The 19,984-nt window shown below is 39.1% G+C and overlaps 1 protein-coding gene across 3 annotated transcripts in view; it reads right to left on the bottom strand.

The window, feature by feature from the left end:
* Positions 1-19,984, bottom strand: part of KCNG2 (potassium voltage-gated channel modifier subfamily G member 2) — a 173,901-nt gene that overhangs the window by 55,129 nt on the left and 98,788 nt on the right. The window lies entirely within an intron of this gene.

Genomic DNA, 19,984 nt, shown 5'->3' with positions numbered 1-19,984 from the left:
CCTATTCAGACCACAGCTGGAATGTTATGTTGAGTCAGGGATACCACCTTTTTGGAAACACATTGACAAGCTGTCATGTATCCAGAGAAGGATGATCACAATGGTGAGAGGGCTAGGGACATGCAAGGATTAGCTGAAGAGACTGGAAATGTTTAGCTTGGAGTAAAGAAGACTTAACAGGGGACATGATGGCAGTTTTCAAATATTTAAAGGGTTGTCATGTAAAATAGAATTAGATTTTCTTTTTTCTTTTTTTTTTGGCAGCTAAAACCAGAATTAACACCAATTAGTGGAAGTTGCTTTCTAGTGGGGGATACAATATATACAGAGAAAAGTAAATACAAAATATAGTTGAATATGAGGAGGATCTGTGATTTTTGACAGTGAGGGAAATTCTAAATGTGAGAAGTAATGTGAGTTGTGAGGTGTGAAAACTCCCTCCACCAACACAGATTGAAATTGAATTATATAAATCTTAGGGAATTGTTTGAGACACATAGAGGTTAAGTAACTTGCCCAGGGTGGCATGGCTAGTGTATATAAAAGTTGTGATTTGAACTCACATCTTGATCCAAAGCCCCCTGTAGTGGACAGAGTGCTGGGCCTACGTAGATCAGGAAGATTCTAATTCAAATCCAGTCTCAGACAGTTACTAGCTGTGGAACCCCAGGCAAGTCACTTGACCTCTGTTCCCCTTAGTTTCTTCAACTATAAAATGGGGATAATAATAGCACCTACCTCTCAAGGTTGCTGTGAGAATCAAATAAGATGATATTTGTAAAGTGGGTAGCACAGTGCCTGGCACAGAGAAGGCACTTAATAACTGCTTATTTCCTTCCCTTCCCCTCTTTTCTTGGGTGATTCCAAGTCCAACACTATGTAGTTGGAAGACCTGAGTACAAATTCTGGCTTGGACATATATTAACTGTGAGACTCTGGACAAATGACTTAACCCTTCTGGACCTGTTTTCTCATCTCTAAAATGAGGAGCTTGGATTAGATGAAGTTTTAAGTCCCTTCCAGCTGTAAAACTATGATCTATAAGTTACAGAGGAAAGAGAGGGGAGGAGGAGAAAGGCCAGATTTTAAATCAGAATAGGGAAAAATCTCATACCAATTAGAGCTATCTAATAGTAAAATGGCCTTCTTTGGGGCATCAGGACTTTTGTCATGGGAAGAATTCAAGCAGAAGCAAGATGACCACTTATGGGGTCTGCTGTAACAGAGACTCATGAGACAGATAACGGTTGGACCAGACCTCTGAGGTCTGTTTCAACTCTCAGTCTATAGTTTACTAATATTTTCTGTGAAGTATTAACAGCAGGGTATTAATTTCACAGATAAATAAGCAGAGAAAGAATATGCTTTGCTAAAATAAGTAATTTGTAGATCTGATTAAAAAAAAGACTTAGGAATTGGGTTCTACTGTGCCATCTTCTTTCCCATCCTGTTTCTTTCATTGGAGGGAAGAATCATATTCCAACCTGGTATGTGTGTGGGGGTCAATACTTGGCAGTGTGGAACAAGATGGAGTGGAATGTTGCCTTTATAATATATGGAATATGTTATATTTAAGTTTGCCATGTTTGTATGTAATCTAAAGTGCCTGCTCAGCTAATGTAAAACAATATTTTGGGCCATAATATCATTTGGCTTGTCAAATTCAGGAATTCAAGTTAAATTCTATTAGAAGTTTGAGAAGGAACATGTGGATATAGCATAAGGTACTTGCATTGGCCTACAGAGGAAGAGGAAGAGAGTGAGGGGAATAAAGAGACAGAAGCCTATTTAGATGGATCCCCTCATTTTTTTCCATATCATGTTTTTAGTTTTGAAATATGACTTTTTAAAATACATCATATGAACACAACTGTTTTCATGAGTTTAAAATTTTCATTAATGAAGATGAACAAACTCCTGCAAAAGAATTACTTTTTCTTCCCCTTATAGCTTGTTCAGTCACTTTCCTGAGGTCCAATGGAAGAGTAAATTGCCCATATAAATGTCCTATGAGATTGAACCCAGGAGAAATCTAAAAAAAATTGCTAATAGAACACAGTACCACTGTTAACATAGGGAAGTAAATAGCTATGCAATGACAGGGCTTTGGTGCTCCATTCCTGGTGTCTCTGCTGATTGAAGGGCAAGCAGAACAGGGCCCAGATCAGAAACATTGCTGGGGAGAGCCAGAGGTATGGGTCTGACAACAGGCATTGGGCAGCCCCAAAGCACAAGCTTTGTGTCACCTAGGGCTTTGAGAAAGGAAAGAGAAGGCCTTAAGTAGTGGTGACAAAGAGGGCAAGATCATATATCTGAGACTCGGGAAATCATAACTAAATATTTTTACTCTCTTCTATTCCATTCAAAGATTTGAACTCTAGGTAGATGGGTGGAGATATGATGATTAAATAAGATAGGATTTCTACCCTTGTTGAGTTTATAGTCTAGTAGGGATACATATGACACTTATGTAGCTATTATGACATGTAAGAATAAATGAAAGAAGAAGCCTTGTGGAACAAAAGAAAGCATTAAATTTGGAAGAGGGTAGGGAAGGGAACGCTTTTATGAAGCATCTATGTGCCAGGACCTGCAAATATTACCTCATTTTATCCTCACAGCATCTCTGGGAAGAAGGTGCTATTATTTTCTCTCTTTTACAGATGAGGAAACTGACACAAACAGGGGTAAGTGACTTGCCCAGGGTCATACAGCTAATAAGTGCCCAAGGTGGGATTAGAACTCAGATTGTCCTAACTCCAGGCCCAGCTCTGTCTACTAAACCTAGCAGATTTGGAGTCAGAGCATGTTGGTTTCATATTCTGCCTCTGCCATACACTGCATGAATGACATAGGCTAAGTCATTTAATAACAAATTAAATTTATATAGCACTTTAAAGGTTACAAAGCACTCATCACACGTTATTTTACTTGGACCTCAGAACAACCTCATGAGACAAGCACTGCAGCTATAATTATCCCCATTTTCCAGAAGGGGAAACTGAGGCTCAGAGAGATTTTAGTGTCTTGCCCATGGTCACAGCTAGAAAGTGGTAAAATCAAGATTTGAATCTAGGTTCTGACATCTAGGAAGGGCAGCCTTGAGTACAAAGAACTAGCAAGGCTTCATTAAGAATGGGTCATTCCACACTAGGATTTTTAAACTAGTGAGCCAGAGAAATTGTATGGATACAGTTTAATCTAGATTTTAGCAAGGTTTTTGATAAAATAAATTATATTATTGCTGTGGAGAAAATGGTGAGATGGGGAATAGATGATAATAAAGTCGGATGGATTTGGAAATGGTCAGATGGCCAGACCTCAAAATAAGCACAAGGGGTGATAGTGAAAATTACTACTACTTCTATTGCCAAAATAATATGAAACACATATATGATCACATTTTAGATTACAAAGTATGTTCCTCACAACCACCATTTTGTGAGGAACACAGTACAAATGCTGTTATGCCAGTTTAGATATGGAGAAACTGAGTCTAAAAGTGTTAAAAATGACTTGTGCTTAGTTATACAGCTAGTAAGCCTGTAATCAATGAACATTTATTAAGTTCTTATCATGTACCAGACAATATGCTAAGTACTGGAGATGAAAAGAATGGCAAAAACATGGTCCCTGCCCTCAAGGAGCATTCTAATCCATTCTAACAGAGAAGACAACAAGTAAACCACTGTGCAGGTACAAGATATATACAGAGCACATGGAAGATAATCTCAGAAAGAAAGCCCTAATAGTGTGTGTGTGTGTGTGTGTGTGTGTGTGTGTGTGTGTGTGTGTGTGTGTGTGTAAAACTGAGAAGGAACTGGGACACTCTTTGTGTAGAAGGTTGGGATTTGATCTGAGTCTTTCTTATTTACTTATTTATTCATTTATTCATTCATTCATTTATTTGTTTGTTTGTTTATTTATTTTTTTATTTGGCAATTGGGGTTAAGTGACTTGCCCAGAGTCACACAGCTAGTAAGTGTCAAGTGTTTGGTCTGAGGCCGGACTTGAACTCAGGGCCAGTGCTCTATCCACTGTGCCACCTAACTGCCCCGATTTGATCTCAGTCTAGAAGGAAGCCAGGGACAATAGTAGATAAAGTTGAAAAGGGAGAACATTGTGGGCATGAGGATCAGCTAGTGCAAAGGTTGTGAAGGGCTTTAAATACCAAATAGAGCACTCCTAGATTTGATCCTGGAGATAACAGGGAGCCACTGGAGTTTATTGAGTAAGGTGGGGTGGGGGAAAGGTTGTCCTAGTCAGGATTGCATTTTAGGAAAATCATTTTGGCAGCTGAGTGGAACAGGGATTGCAGTGAGGAGAGAGCTGAGGCAGGGAGACAACCAGAAGGCTAATGTAATAGGCCAGGTGTCAGGTGATGTGAGTCTGCACCTGGTGGTGGCTGTGGGAACAGAGAGAAGGGGACATATATCAGAGATGTTATAAAGGGACAAAGTTTAAGACTGGGCATCCTATTGTATGCATATGTATAGTATGTGTAGTAAATTTGAGAGAATGGTTGAGGATAACACTGAGTTTGTGAGCCTGGGAGGATGCTATTACCCTCAATAGTAATAGGAAAGTTTGGGGAGGGAAGTGAAGAAGCTAATGAGTTCTGTTTTGGATATATATATATATATACACGTATATATATATACATATATATATACATATATATATACATGTATATATAGATATATATATATATATCTATATATACATGTATATATAGATATATATATATCTCTAGCCTTATACTATATGTATATATATATATGTATATATATATGTATATATATATATATATATATCTGAGAATCAGCTGCATAGAGATCAATGATAACTGAACTCATTGGAAGCTGAAGGGATTACAAGCAAGGCAGTATTGAGGAAGAAGAAAAGAGGGCCCAGTACATAGCTTTGGAGGATGCCCATAGTTAATGGGCTTGACCTAGATAAACAGTACAGAAAGGAGACTGAAAAGGCATGGTCAGACAAGTAGAGAGTAGGGTCAGGAAAACTTAGAGAGGAAAGCATAGCTAGAAGATGGTGATTCACAAAGGCTGCAGAGTAGTCAGAAAGGGTAAGAAGGGAGAAGAGGCCATTAGGTATAGCTATTAAGAAATGACAAGTGAGTGACTTTGGAGAGAGCAGCATCAGTCAAATGAAAACAGAAATCAGATTGAAGAGGGTTTAGAATTGAGTGAGAGAAGAGGAAATGGAAGCACCAATTATAGATGGCTTCATCAAAGAGTTTAGACAAAAGTGGTAGGATGACAGCAGGGGCAGGCCAATCAAGTAAGGGATTTTTAGGGATGGAGGCATGGAATGTTTGTAGACAGCAGGAAGTAAGCCAATAGGGAGGATGAAATTGAAGATTACAGTGAGGATGATAGGGGCAGCAATCTTTTGGAGAAGATGGGAAGGGATAGGATCACGGATGCATATAGAGGAGCTTGCTTTGGCAAGGAAAGGGCCACCTCTTCAAGAGAGGCAAAGAAGAAGACAGAGGGAGTGGGGTGGGGAGAGACATGTCCGTGATGTGAGATGAGGAAGAGGGGAGATGAGGGAGCTCTTGGTGAATGGCCTCCGCTTTTAAGTGAAGTATATGTTGAGGTTCTCATATGAGAGGGTAAGTATAGGGAGTTCCATGGAAGGTTTGAAGAGGAATGAAAAGGTAAAAATAGCTATTGTAGTGAGTGAGAATGAATCAATTAGAAAGGTGCAAAAAGATTGCATTGCTGCAGTGAGGGCTCAGTTCAGATTATGTAACTTAAATTTGTAGTAGACCCACCTCAGCATGGTGTTGTGACTTTTTATAACTCTATTCAGTAGCATGTGAATAGGAGCAAAGGCAACAAATGATGGGAGTAATTCATATCATTAATGATGATAGGATGAGGGGCAAGGGATATGAGCGTAGAGAATAGTGCAAAGCTGAACTGATTCACCAAAACATTGAGATAGGAGATAGAGGAGAGTTCAGCCAATGTAGGGGTGAGGTGATAGCTTGGGAAAGATCTAAGGAGTGAAGGGATTGGTAGTCATAGTGAAAATGAAGAATAGGGTGGGGGGGGAGTCATAAGACAGAAGGGAAAATAGAATGATTGAAGGTTATGATCACATAAAGGAATTTCTGAGTTCATGAACGTGGAAGTGGAATACTTGTGAGTGATGTCACTCAAGAGCATGACATAGTCTTTTGGTCTAGCTAGGTTAGAATGGAGAAGTAGGTCATGGGAATTGAGTAGACTGAAGAACTGGGAGACTATGGTGTTTGAGGGAGTGTCATTGTATATACAGAAGTCTCCTAATATGAAGGAGTTAAAAGATAAAGACTGTGATCCAGGCACTGAACTTATTGAGGCAGGAAGGAAGGGGAATGCTCTGGATATCAACAGATAATAGCCATAAGGATCTAAAATGGGTGATAAATTCAAATAGGTTGCCAAGTGATGGGGGTGGAAGGATGGTGTGGAAGTGGCAATGGGGAATAAAGAGCACTCCAGCTCCCCCATCAGGATAAGTCAGAACTTAAACCCTGGTGACTTGACTCCAAGCACAATAGTCTTCCTGTCACAATTATAATAGAACATATTCACAGGAAATTCACTCAGCCCATGCTCCCATGTCTGACAGCAGCACTTGTACCTTTGGACAGTAAAATTAAATGAAGTGGTAAAGTCAGAGTCTCAAGTTTGGTATTCTAAGACTTCTAAAAGAACATATTTAGACATATCACAAAAAAGATAACTTCACAAGGTTAGGAAGGAATCCCTTAAGTATTCCCAGCTTCTCTTACTGTACTGGTAGGGATCAACCTGTAATCCAAGAATCCTTCTGGGGCTTTTATATATTTTCATTTAGTACCACCTTGTGAAGTTAATGACTTCTAAAAAGTTACTACTTTCCTACTGGGTAAAGCAGTATTTGAGTCTGGTCACAGGTTTAATTAGCTTAAGAGGCTTATAGTGCACATGCAAAGAAATGACTCCAGGCAAGAACTGGTGGCCGCAAGAAAGAGACAGAAAGAACCAGCACCCCAACAACTGTTAAGATGCAATTTCTGTAAACAAGAACCAACAAAACCTCCATTGCAACTACCTTTGGGGTCTGGTTGGTTTATTACTACCTGAGGATATTGCCTCACGGTATCTCAGTCCTCAGATTCTATAACCCACCCAGTTCCCAGGTTTCATAACTCTTAAGAAACCTTATTCAGGGGATGGAGCCAAGGTGGTGGAGTAAAAGCAGTGCTTGAGCTTGAGAGCTTGAGCTCTCCCCCAAATCCCTCCAAATACCTGTAAAAATGGCTCTAAACAAATTCTAGAGCAGCAGAACCCAAAAAAATACAGAGTGAAACAAATTTCCACTCCAAGACAACTTGAATGGTTGATTGGAAAGGTCTTTTGCGCCAGGTTGGGAGACGAGCTCAGTTCAGCATGGGCCATGCAGGCAAAGACCAGGCCAAGACCAGGCCTTAGGGAACCTGAAGCAGGCCTCAGGGGATTGAATCATGGGCAGCTGTGGCAGTTTTCAGACTTCTCAACTCACAAACACCAAAGACAACTTAGAAAATCAGTAGGAAAGATCTATCAGACCTTGGTGAGAGAGAAGTTTGGTCCCAGCCCCAGTCCTGGCACAGCCCCAGGGTGGTGGCTGCTTCTGGAGCTCTTGGCCCACAGACAGAGGGGGGATAGAGTGACTGATCAGATTGGGATTGCAGGGATCTCTTTGCTGGTGTTGAGGTAGGAATCTCTTGCTTTGCCCATGCTTGGATCTGAGCTGCAGTTCTGGGTGGTGGTCGCAGGGAGAGAAGGAATGCCGGTGTTGTGGAGCTTTTAGTGGTGGTACTAAGGAAATCCTCATAGTTCCAAGGCAGAAAAGAGTGCTTGTGGTCACTCATAGACCAGAGTACAGACAAGGGAAGGAGTAGACACCTTGCATTTGATCATACCACCTTGGAAGAACTGAAAATTTATAGGTCCCTAGAAGTATCTCTGAAAACAGCTGCACAAAAGCTCTGAAGCTTGGGACAGTACATTCTCCACACTGGAAGCAGACCCTTACTTTAACAAAGAGTTTAATAGTCAAGTAACTGCCTAGGAACATGAGCAAGCAGCACAAAAAGAGTCAGACCATAGAATCTTACTTTGGTGACAAAGAAGACCAAAACATACAACCAGAAGAAGACAACAAAGTCAAAGCTCCTACATCCAAAGCCTCCAAGAAAAATAAGAATCAGTCCCAGGCCATGGAAGAGTTCAAAAAGGATGTTGAGAAGCAAGTAAGAGAAGTAGAGGAAAAACTGGAAAGAGAAATGAGAGTGATGCAAGAAAATCATGAAAAACTAGTCAACAGCTTGCTAAAGGAGACCCAAAAAATACTGAAGAAAATAACACCTTAAAAATAGCCTAACCCAAATGGCAAAAGAGGTCTAAAAAGCCAATGAGGAGAAGAATGCCTTAAAAAGCAGAACTGGCCAAAATACTTCCTTAAAAATTAGAATGGAGAAATGGAAGCTAGTGACTTTATGAGAAATCAAGACATTGTAAAACAAAACCAAAAGAATGAAAAAATAGAAAACAATGTGAAATATCTCATTGAAAAAAACAACTGACCAGAATTTAAAAATTATTGGACTATCTGAAAGCCAGGATCAAAAAAAGAGCCTAGATATCATCTTTAAAGAAATTATCAAGGAAAACTGATATTTTAGAACCTGAGGGCAAAATAGAAATGGAAAGAATCCAGTGATAACCTCCTGAAAGAGGTCCCCAAAGGAAAACTCATAGGAATATTGTAGCCAAATCCCAGAGTTCCCAGGTCAAGGAGAAAATATTGCAAGCAGCCAGAAAGAAACAATTCAAGTATTGTGGAAACACAATCAGGACAGCACAAGATTTAGCAGCTTCTACATTAAGGGATTGGAGGGCTTGGAATATGACATTTCGGAGGTCCAAGAAACTAGTATTAAAACCAAGAATCACCTACCCAGCAAAACTGAGTATAATCCTTCTGAGGAAAAATGGACATTCAGTGAAATAGAGAACTTTCAAGCATTCTTGATGAGGAAGACCAGAGCTGAATAGAAAATTTTACTTTCAGACACAAGACTCAAGAGAAGCATGAAAAGGTAAACAGGAAAGAGAAATCATAAGGGACTTATTAAAGTTGAACTGTTCATATTCCTACATGGAAAGATGATATTTGTAACTCATGAGACCTCTCTCAGTATTAGGGTAGTTGGAGGGAATATATATAGACAGAGGGCACAGGGTGATTTGAATTGAAGGGATGATATCTAAAAAATAAAATTAAGGGATGAGAGAGGATTGTATTGGGAGAAGAAGAAAGGAAGAGGCAGAATGGGGTAAATTATCTCACATAAAACAGACAAGAAAAAGCTTTTACAGTTCAGGGGAAGAAGGGGAAGGTGAGAGGGAATGCATGAATCTTACTCTCCTCAGATTTGGCTTAGGAGGAATAACATACATACTCAATTTGGTATGGAAATCTATCTTACTCTACAGGAAAATAGGGGGGAAGGCAATAAGAGAGGAGGGGATGATAGAAGGGAGGGCAGATTGGGGAAGGGGGTAATCAGAGGCAAACACTTTTGAGGAAGGACAGGGTCAAAGGAGAGAATAGAATAAATGGGGGGGGATAGGATGAAGGGGAATATAGTTAGTTTTTCATGACATGGAAATTATGGAGGTGTTTTGCATGACTACATATGTATAACCTGTATCGAGTTGCTTGCCTTCTCAATGAGAGTGTGTAGGCAGGGAGGAAAGGGAAGAATTTGGAACATGAAGTTTTAAAAACAAATGTTAAAAATTGTTTTTACATGCACTTGGGAAATAAGATATACAGTTAACATGGTATAGAAATCTATCCTGTCCTACAGGAAAATAGAAGGGGAAGGGAATAAGAGAAGGGGGGTGATAGAGGGGAGGGCAGATCAGGGGAAGGGGTATTCAGAATGCATGCCATCTTGGGGTGGGGGGAGGGGGGAGATGGGGAGAAAATTTGGAACACAAAATCTTATGGAAGTGAATGTTGAAAACCAAAAATAAATAAGTAAATTTTAAAAAAGAAATTTAAAAAAGAACCTTTATTGAGAAAGTCCTCCATTTAGGAACATGGGCTTTTCCCCCTCCTGTAAACTGCTATTTAGCTGGATGGGTACACCAATCCTAATGTTAGTCAGATAATGGGGTACCTCATTGGAGAAAGAAATTGTTACAATTCTCTACCTACACAGGATCATGTCAGAACAATTTCCATATACACTGGTGCTTAATTGAAAGGGCTTTTCCTCTGGTCTCCATAAGGTGTGTGCTTATGTAGTCTTTTTTTTTAATAGTCTTTTATTTTAAATATTATTTTTAAAATATTATTTTTAGTATATTATTTTGTCTTAAAATAGTATTTTATTTGTCTTTATATATAAAGATAATTTTCAATATTCATCTTTTTATAAGATTGTAAGTTCCAAATTTTTCTCTCTCCCTCTCCTCTCCCCACCCTAAGATGGCAAATAATCTGATATAGGTTATACATGTACTAATGCAGTCTTAAAGTTGGAGATAACTTCAACTGCCTATTCCTACTTCCTGCCATCTCTTTCTGTGGCCTCACCGTCTGACCATCTTCACCTCACTGGAAATAAAGACTTCTGGCTCTCCTATAGCTCTTTGCCATGCCCCCATATTAAATGCCCTTTCCTCCTTCCCCTTATCCTCCCTTGCCCCCTTTTCATCACCCCTTTATATGTTGTCTTTGCCCAATAGAGTGGAAGATTCTTGAGAACAGGAATGGTTTTGTTTGCTTCTATATATATATCCTCTGCACTTAGCCCAGTACCTTGTACATTGTAAGTGTCTAATAAGTGCTCACTTGCTCCATCCATATCGACCTTCTTTTCCTTAATAGCTCCCTGACTCTATTCCTTTTCTCAGCGTCCCAGACCCTGCTCTGTCAAATGGATATGGGAAAGTCTAGAGAAATTATCAATACTCAAAGCAGGCAAAGACATCTTCCAAATTGACCTGTCCCACATGAGCTTGTTGAAGACTTACATATCCAATCAACAGCTATGATAACTTTCACTTCTAGTAGAATAGCACAAAGACCTTTAATAAATGTGTATTGATGAATAATATGTTCTATAGAGCTTTCTTCACAATGAGATAAAGCTGCAAGGCACCTTTTCTAAGGAACAGGTTACAAGTATCAATCAACCAATTAATAGATGTTTATTAAAAGTCTACTCTGTGCCAGGCACTGTGCTAAGCACTGGGGAAAGGAGGCAAAATATAGTCCTTGTCCTTAAGGAGATCACAAACCTAATGGAATACCCAGTATTTAATAGCAAGTATTATCTTTGTTTTACAGATGAGGAAACTGAGATCTGGAGAGGTTAAACTTAATATAATTAGTAAGTTTAAGGGCAGGGATCTGATTCCAGACTTAAGATTAGGGTTCCACATTATACAATGATACTACCTCATAATGCTTGCTGAGAACCAGGTATTCTGTAGTTACTATAATAGTATCATATGAGAGTAGAATTAGACCTTGGAGAGATCTTAGAGATGATATAGTCCATAGCCTTCATTTTACAGATGTAAATTACTTTTCTTAAAAACTCTACTCTGTTATAATTGTACACCTCAAGGTTTAATGGTTTCTGAGTGACTGCAGTCTAGGTTACTCAGGCCTCCTCTTAAATACCGTGTAATTCCTGGTCACTTATGACTCAACCAATTCGACCCTCAAAGAATGCAGTTTAGAAGTTAAACATGATTCCAACATCACAGAGAGGTAGCAGAATATAGGAGAATGAAAGCTGGATCTGGTATCCAAGGGTCTGTATTCAAATTCCAAAACTCTGCCACTTAATTTACTAGGTGGCCTTTGGTAAGTCACTTCATTTCTCTGGGATTCCCAGTTTCCTCATTTGTAAAATGAGTCATTTGAACTAAATGACCTCTTGCCAACTCCAAATCTATCATCCTCTGACCTTTCAAATCCATTCCAATTCTGAATTATGTAGGGAAATGCAAGAGGAAATAAAATGACACACATAATGAAATATCTGATGCCCACATAGTGAAATACCTTCATTTCAATTTACTCTCAACAATCATTTTAAACTTATATCTGTTATCCAACCTGGAGAAAAAAGAAAAAAGGAATGTGAGCAGTAAGGTACCTGTAGTGTATAAGAAAGTTAAAGGATGAAGTTCAGACAATGTCTCTTCTTTTCCAACCCCTAAATCTGACACTGCTTCCAGTGAGAGGCTACCAAACAGTGCCTTCCCATTACACTTGCTTTAATTACAACAATAGTTCTTCACAATGATTCTTGAAAGCAATGACTCTCCAGGTTAGTATAACATAGATGGAGGGTCCTGCCCAGCTTTCAGAGGCAATTAGACAATGGAGAAGGAAAATAGAATGAAATTGTCCACATTGCGGCCAACTTCCCTATGCTCCACTAATGAAGCTATTCAGAAAAATAAGAAGCCAGGGAGACATATGCTTCATGCTTGCCTCTCTGATGTCCTTTTCTCTTCTGAGAAGCAATAGAGAGAATATAGGACTTGAACTCAGGAAGACCTGAGTTAGAGTCCAACCTCAGACACGACTTCCTCATTCTGTAATCTTGAGTAATATATCACTTGCGGGACATTCTGGCTCCCAAGGTGCTCGTCACTGCCACTGTTGCCTTCTCACTTGCCTGTACAGAAGGGACATAGTCACACAAAACAGACTTTCACATTCTAGAAAATCAGTATCAAAACCCTTCTGATCAGTATCTGATTGTGTAATGAACACTGGGCTCTAACTTCTCTTAACATTAGTTTTTTCATCTGGGAAATGAGGGGGTCAGGCTCGAGGACTTCTAAGGTCCCTAACAGGCCTAAATCTATGGTCTTACTTCCCTTTAATTCTCATTTTTGTTTCATCCCCCAAGTCCTGGAAGGGCAGGCAGGGATGTTAAACTTCTGAGATCGTAATGGTATGTGACCACCAGGGTTCCATGAATCAGGATCTATTATTTTTAGGTTTGTTTTTTGTTGAAAGAAAACAAGACAGAATCTTCTCATTTAAACAAGATGATATATTATCCAGCATGATGACCCGGTTTAGTCAACTCATTCCTGCTCTGTTCTCTCACACTAGCTATTACTTTGTTGTTTAGTCATTTTCAGTTGTGTCTGATTCTCCATGATACCATTTAGAACTTTCTTGGCAAAGATACTGCAATGATTTGCCATTTCCTTCTCCAGCTTATTTTATAGATGAGGAAACTGAGGCAAACAGAGCTAAGTGGCTTGCCCAGGAACACAAAGCTAGTAAGTGTCTGAGGCCTGATTTGAACTCATGAAGATGAGTCTTTTGTCTCCAGGCCTGGTACTCTATCCACTGTACCACCTAGTTGCCTATTATTATTTTAACCTGTACTGTCATCAAAGCAGAACAGGACACCAAGGGCCCCTATAAAGAGAAATGGTTGAAGCTTCTCAAGACAATAGCATAAGGACTGGCAATACTTCACAAGTCATATAGGAAGTGTCTACCCTCTTTTCTTCTGCTATGCCAGAGTCGGATGTTAACTGTACACTGACTTCAAACAGAGACTCTTGGAAGTAGGAACCTGAGGGATCACCTAGGCCAACTACCTCATTTTACTAATGAGGGAACCAAGGTTGAGAGAGGTTAGGGATTTGTCTAGAGCACACATCTAACTACTGTCATCCAGGGCTAAAATCCAGGCCTCTTGAATCCTGGCCCAGTGCTTATTATACTATAGGACATTGATCAGAAGGGTCTTGATAAAGATTTTCTAGAAAAGGAAGTTTTGTTTTGTGTGACTATGTCCCTTCTGTATGGGCAAGTGAGAAGGGAATGGTGGCAGTGGCAACCACCCTGGGAGCTAGAAGACATTCTTCCTTATCTCATTTCTTTTGTTACATAGTCCCTTAAACAGCTCTTTGGGTAGGCAAATCATTTCACGGACACTTTCTAATTATATTTCACAGGGTGATATATGCCTCTTGGTATTGAGTATGGGGCAAGTGAGATAAATGCAAGGATAGAGCCCAAGAAGGAAGAAATGACAGACTTAGGCTGACAGTCCAGATTTCTCTATTTATACAATGAAGAATAGATTAGGAGCCCAGGATGGAGAGCTAGAAAGGAACCTCTCCTTTCTCTCACCCCATTTTACAGAAGAGGAAACAGAGGCTCTAGTTGGTGAAGTGACTTAATGAGGGCCATACCGGTAAGGGAAGAACAAAACTAGGATTCAATCCCCAATCCTTTGGCTTCAGAGGAAATTCTCTTTCCATAGCCTCAGGCTGTTTATTCAATCAGGTTCATTCTATAGTTACAAGGCAACATGTTTTGAAGAAAAGGATGCAAAGCCCCTAGCCCTTAATGAGTGCAGCAGGCACAGGTAAAGTTTAAGAAGTGTGAGGTAAAACAGGGGGTAATTTATTGGCTTTAAAATGAGTCCTCTGAATAGCAGCCTCCTCCCAGATTATTTTTTAAAAAAATAATTTTTTCAATTAAACATTTTCTCTCCCTCCAATCTCTTCCTTCCTCATTGGCTAAAAAAGGGGAAAAAACCCCAAAGCCTTTATAAAAAATATGTATAGTCAAGGGAACAATTTATGAGATTGTCTGACCCTCTAGATCATTAACTCCTTCACTGTGATTTGGGGAGAGGAGGAAGCTAAAGGATTAGGGAAAGAAACCTATAGCTAGATATTGTAACTTAAATGCAGAAACTCCTCAGGATAGAAGATGAATTGGAGGGATGAATGAGTGAGAAAGGCTTGGAGAGGACTGTTCACAAGCTACATGCTTCTGTTAGTCCCATTACCTTCAGCTTAGATCTATCTTGTGTTTCTTCTGATTTTCATGTGTTTACAAAATTACAGAACTTCTGAATCAGAGGGATCTCAGAAGCCATTTAGTCTGACTTGTATTGAAACAGGAATTCCCCTTATATCACCCAGAACAAGATGTTCTTCCAGCCTTTTCATGAAAACCTCAAGTGAGGATAAACTCCCCCAAGGCAGTCCATTTCACTTTTGGACTTTCTAAATCCACAGTGGTTGTGATTGTTCGCTCTGGGACAAAGCAGAATATGTCCATCTGTCTTCCACTGGATAACTCTATAACTACTTGAAGACAGCCATCATGTTTCCCCAAGTCTTTTCTTTTATAGACTAAAGATCCCCAGTTCAGTCAATTTGTCTAGTGGGGACTGTGTGGGACATGAAAAAAGAATATCAATAAAACACTTAAAAAGCAGAGAGGAAAACAAAAAGCAATGCAGAAGACAACTTAAATAGAACATTTTATTACTATTTTGTTAAACTTAATAAGTATTTCCTCAAAAATGCTGTATAAAGGAAGTTCATGTTTTTGGGTTTTAAAAATATTTAAATATCTTCATTTGGTGGTGACTAAGTTCATAATAAGAATGGTTTTTAAAAATTCAGAGAGGAGAGAGTACCCAGGAGAAGAAGATAATCAACAGTGTCAAATGCTGCAAAGGTTTAAGAAAAGTCAGGACTGAGAATAGGCCATTGGATTTAGCAATTAAGAAATCACTGGTAAACTTGGTCGCCATTATCTATGATCTTCCAGAAATGTGGCTCCCAGAATGCAACACCATATTGCAGAAGTGTCTGATCAGAGCAGAGTACAGCAGAACTATTAATCACTTTCTTCATTCTGGATGTTATATGTCTCAAAGTAGCTTAAGATTACTTTTGTTCTCTGGGCTGCCAAGTGAATTGCTGACTCATACTGAGCTTGTAGAACCCTAAGGATCTCCAAGAATACAATGCAGTAGTATCAAGTCTCTTTATATAAGGTAACTTTTTTGAAATACATCCAGAAAACTCTGGATCATCAGTTTAAATCTGCCACTGAAATATTATTAGGTTTATCCTCTGAATTTGTCCATTTCTTCCTCCGCACAAAGAGGTCAACACTAGGTCTAAGTATCTCCATCTCTCCCATAGCATTCTGGGAAGTTTAATTAAAAATATCTGTAAAATGCTTTAAGCTCTCTGAAGGAAAAGTTCAACATAAACACAACTTTTTATTAGCATGAGGGCATTGTAATATGTGACATTTCCAAGCAAAGCATTTCAGAGAGTAAGAATGAACTGAAAATGCTTGGAAGGCCTATCAAGTTGCCCTCTAAATCGATAGGGTAGGGAGAGGGAGAGGAAGTCACAACAACTATCTTCTCAGTGCCTTTGGGTAACAAGGATCAGTAAGAATACATTAAAAGTGAAGTAAACAGTTGACTCAACTCAGCAAATGCATTAGCAAGTCGTTGTCCTAAGTGCTGAAGAAGCAAAGCCATAATGAGATATTCTCTTCCCTCAAGAAGTTTACATTCTACTTAAGTGAGGAAAGGGGACAACATATCAGCAGAGAAGTAAGCACAAGATACTTTGAAGAAGAATAGAACACTAACTGGTCAGATCAGTATAAACTTCTATAAGATGCAGCACCTTGGCTGCACCTTAAAAGTGGCAAGGGATTTTAAAAGGTAGAGGTGAGGAAGGGGTGCAATATAGGTGTGAGAAACACTTTGCAAAGGTATCAAGATGGGAGATGTGATGTTGAGTTTGAGAAAGAGCAAGTAAGCCAATTTGGGTGGAGTACAGAGTACAGAAATGGGAAATAAAACTGAAAAAAGGAGATGAGAACCAGATTGTAGAGGTTGTATTTTTTTCTAGATACAATGGGTAGTCACTTATGATTTTTGAGGATCAGATCTGTTACACAGGAATATTATGGTGAATGATCTCCAAATGCTAGTTTAGATGCAAATTTCAGATTTTCCACCTATTCTCAATATCTATAATAATAACTGCTCATTTATAAAGTGATTTGAAAAAAAAAAGAATACTGAATGACAGCAGCATTAGTCCAAGCATCTAAGTCATTGCTAAACCAGGACTAGGCCTCTGCTATAACAGCAATTTCATTAAAACTATCTGTAAGGAAAGCCTGCTAAACATGAGGCAGGATGGTATAACACTAGGGACACTGAACCAGGATTTGGGAAACATGAATTTCCGGTTCTGATACTGTTGGGGAAGCTCAGTGGCATCATGGATAGACTTTCAGACACATCTTCCTGAGTTCAAATCTGGCCTCAGACACTACCTGTGTGACCCTGGATAAGTCACTTACCCTTCTTTGCCTCAGTTTCTTCATCTGTAAAATGATCTGGAGAAGGAAATGGCAAACTACTCCAACATTTTTGCCAGGAAAATTCCCAATGGTGTCATGAAGAGTTGGACATGACTGAAAATGACTGAACAACAGCAACAATAACAACAACAACCATACTGTTGAGCCTTAGGCAGGTCATTTAATTTCCCTGAGCCTCAGTTATCTCTTTTGTTTAAAACACTTAAAAGTATTCAGCAGAGTCACTAAAAAGCAAATTCAACCTTTAAAAATAAGGGCATCAGAAAAACTGAAAAGTGATAAGGCAGCTAAAAAAAAAGAAAGAAAAGGCTTTTGTCGGGGTGGGTGGAAGATGGATGTCATTTTGGCTACACTCCCTCCCACAGGCAGCTATCACCATTTTCAAATATCTAGGAAATTGATGCACATGATGCAATGTGGTCACATTAGACTGCATTGATTTTAATTATCAGTTTAACATATTCATTTCACTTATAATACTTGGGCACTAGTCTGTGTCCACTGCATGTCAGAGTGACTAATATTCCTGGAAGTAACTTTGGTTGCCTCACTTTTTATGGGTCTATTTTGATCAGTTTTTCTTCATGTTATTTCTGTAAAACTTTGCATTTCACCAACTCCCCATGTGTTATTTAAAGAAACCAGCTTTTGGAAAAAAGATGATAGTAAAGAACAGTTAGATTGACATTCTTGCTCCCCAATAAGCCATACTCCTCACTCCACCCTCAATAGCCCAATACTTCTCAAACACACTCTATACACACTAAGAATTAACTCATCACAATTGCCCATCTGAAGCTAAATCCTGTAGTATCATCCTATTATCCCCACATTACAGTTAGGAAATGATGGTAGAGAAGCTAAGGGCTCTGAAAAAATATCTTGCAAAGATGAGGGTTAAAATCATTTCTTTTGGCTTTTTTCCCCTGGCCTTCAAGCATGTTTTCCTCCAGACTAAACAAATGGTAAAACTTATAGGCATTGCTAAGAGGTTTCTAGTAAAAGTTTTTAAGCATCAGTGATAGCAAGGGTATATACAGTAAGCTACTCTTTCCAATCTCAATTCTCTTTTCTTCCCCCCCTCAAAAAAATTTTTATTGATAAAATTTATTGATTTTGTTTTTTAGAACTTACATTTCTCAACATATCCCTTCTCTCCCTTAGATAGCCATCCATTAAAACAAAGAATTTAAAAAGAGGGGGAAAATCAATTCAGTACAAATAACCAATACTTTGAAAAAATCCAACACTATAGGCAGTGCGCCACAACTATAGTCCTCCACTTCTTCAAAGAAATGTGTGTATGTGCATGTGTAGAGATAATTACAATTCTTTTCTGCCAGAATCAACTACATTATACCTTGCACATGGTATATACTTTATAATATTTGCCAAATTTAACTAAATTGAATTAAGAGAAAGAAGAATGAGAGATAAGGTGGTATAGGAGAAAATACACTGACTCCTAAGAGCTAGAAGTCTAGGGTTTCACTAGGACACTAGTTGTGAGACTCAACCTCTTTGTGTCTCACTTTCCTCATCTGTAAAATGAGGGGGTTGGACTCAATGGCTTCCAAGGTCCCTTCCCACTCTAAGTCTATGATACTATGATATTGCTGTCTGATCCTCATAGATTTAGAGCTGAAAGGGACCTTAGAGATCATTTAGTCCGACCTCTGTATTCTAGAAATGAAGATACTGAGGCTTATGAAATGGAATGACTACTTCAAAGTCCCACTGGCAACAAATAGAAAAGGTGTAATTTCTGAAGCCAGGTCATCTGCAAATTTAGAGTGGTTTCCTTTGGACCATGATACCTCTTATGACTATGGGAAAACCATTTATTTTTTCTAAGTTTCTTCATTCTGTAAAAGAGGAATGAAAGGCAGTGGCACAGAGAGCTGGCCTTGGAGTAAAAAAAGACCCTCATTCAAGTCACTCTTAAGACTCTAAGTTGCCGAGAAGTTGCCAATCTGTAGCAGTGTAGGAAATTTCCTTAGCAGAAATTCCCTTCACCAATCAAGTCCCCTGTCTCCCCATCCCTCTCCTTCTACTTTTCCTCTCTCCCTCTGTTGGTGGATAATTCCACTTATATTACCTAGGATTATTGTGAGGAAGGTACTCTGCTACCAAAGTGTGATGTGAAGGTGAGCCATTATTACACTTATTTTATTATGCATGATTTTATTTTACACATTTTATTTATATATTATTACACATTATTTTACTTCTGCCAAGGTGCAGTTAATGTGCTCTTAGGGTAGTTGATGTACATATCAGTGCTGCTAAGTAGATACATTCTGTCATACATGGAATATCCAAGAAGATTAGTGTATACCATTAGCCTATCTAGCCCATTGCCCCATACTGTGTCCCCAGCTTTGTCTGGTTCAGGGAAATGAATGTACACATGTAACTGTCCTCAGGTCAGCTCTCAGGTCAGCTCAGACAAGAGTATCTGACCACCAGATGACTCCCATGTTCTAAGAGCTAAGTTAGACAAGGGGCCTGGGGAGCCTGTTACAAATGCACTCATTTTTTTTCAAAGCTCTAAGGCACTGTTTTCCACTATCCTATCTATGCCTTTCATTTTGCTATCACAGTCATTTTCCAATATCCTACTCCCCACAGTGAGCTTTCCCTGGTGACAAAGAAAACAATTCAGCAAAACCAAGCAATGTATCAACTGCATCTGACAACTGATGGAACATCCCACACC

This window comes from Phascolarctos cinereus, unplaced genomic scaffold (genome assembly GCF_003287225.1).
Source record: "Phascolarctos cinereus isolate Bilbo 61053 unplaced genomic scaffold, phaCin_HiC Scaffold_4;HRSCAF=312, whole genome shotgun sequence".
Taxonomy (NCBI): Eukaryota; Metazoa; Chordata; class Mammalia; order Diprotodontia; family Phascolarctidae; genus Phascolarctos; species Phascolarctos cinereus.
The sequence above is the reverse complement of the archived record's forward strand: the minus strand, read 5'-3'. Positions and strand labels throughout refer to the sequence as shown.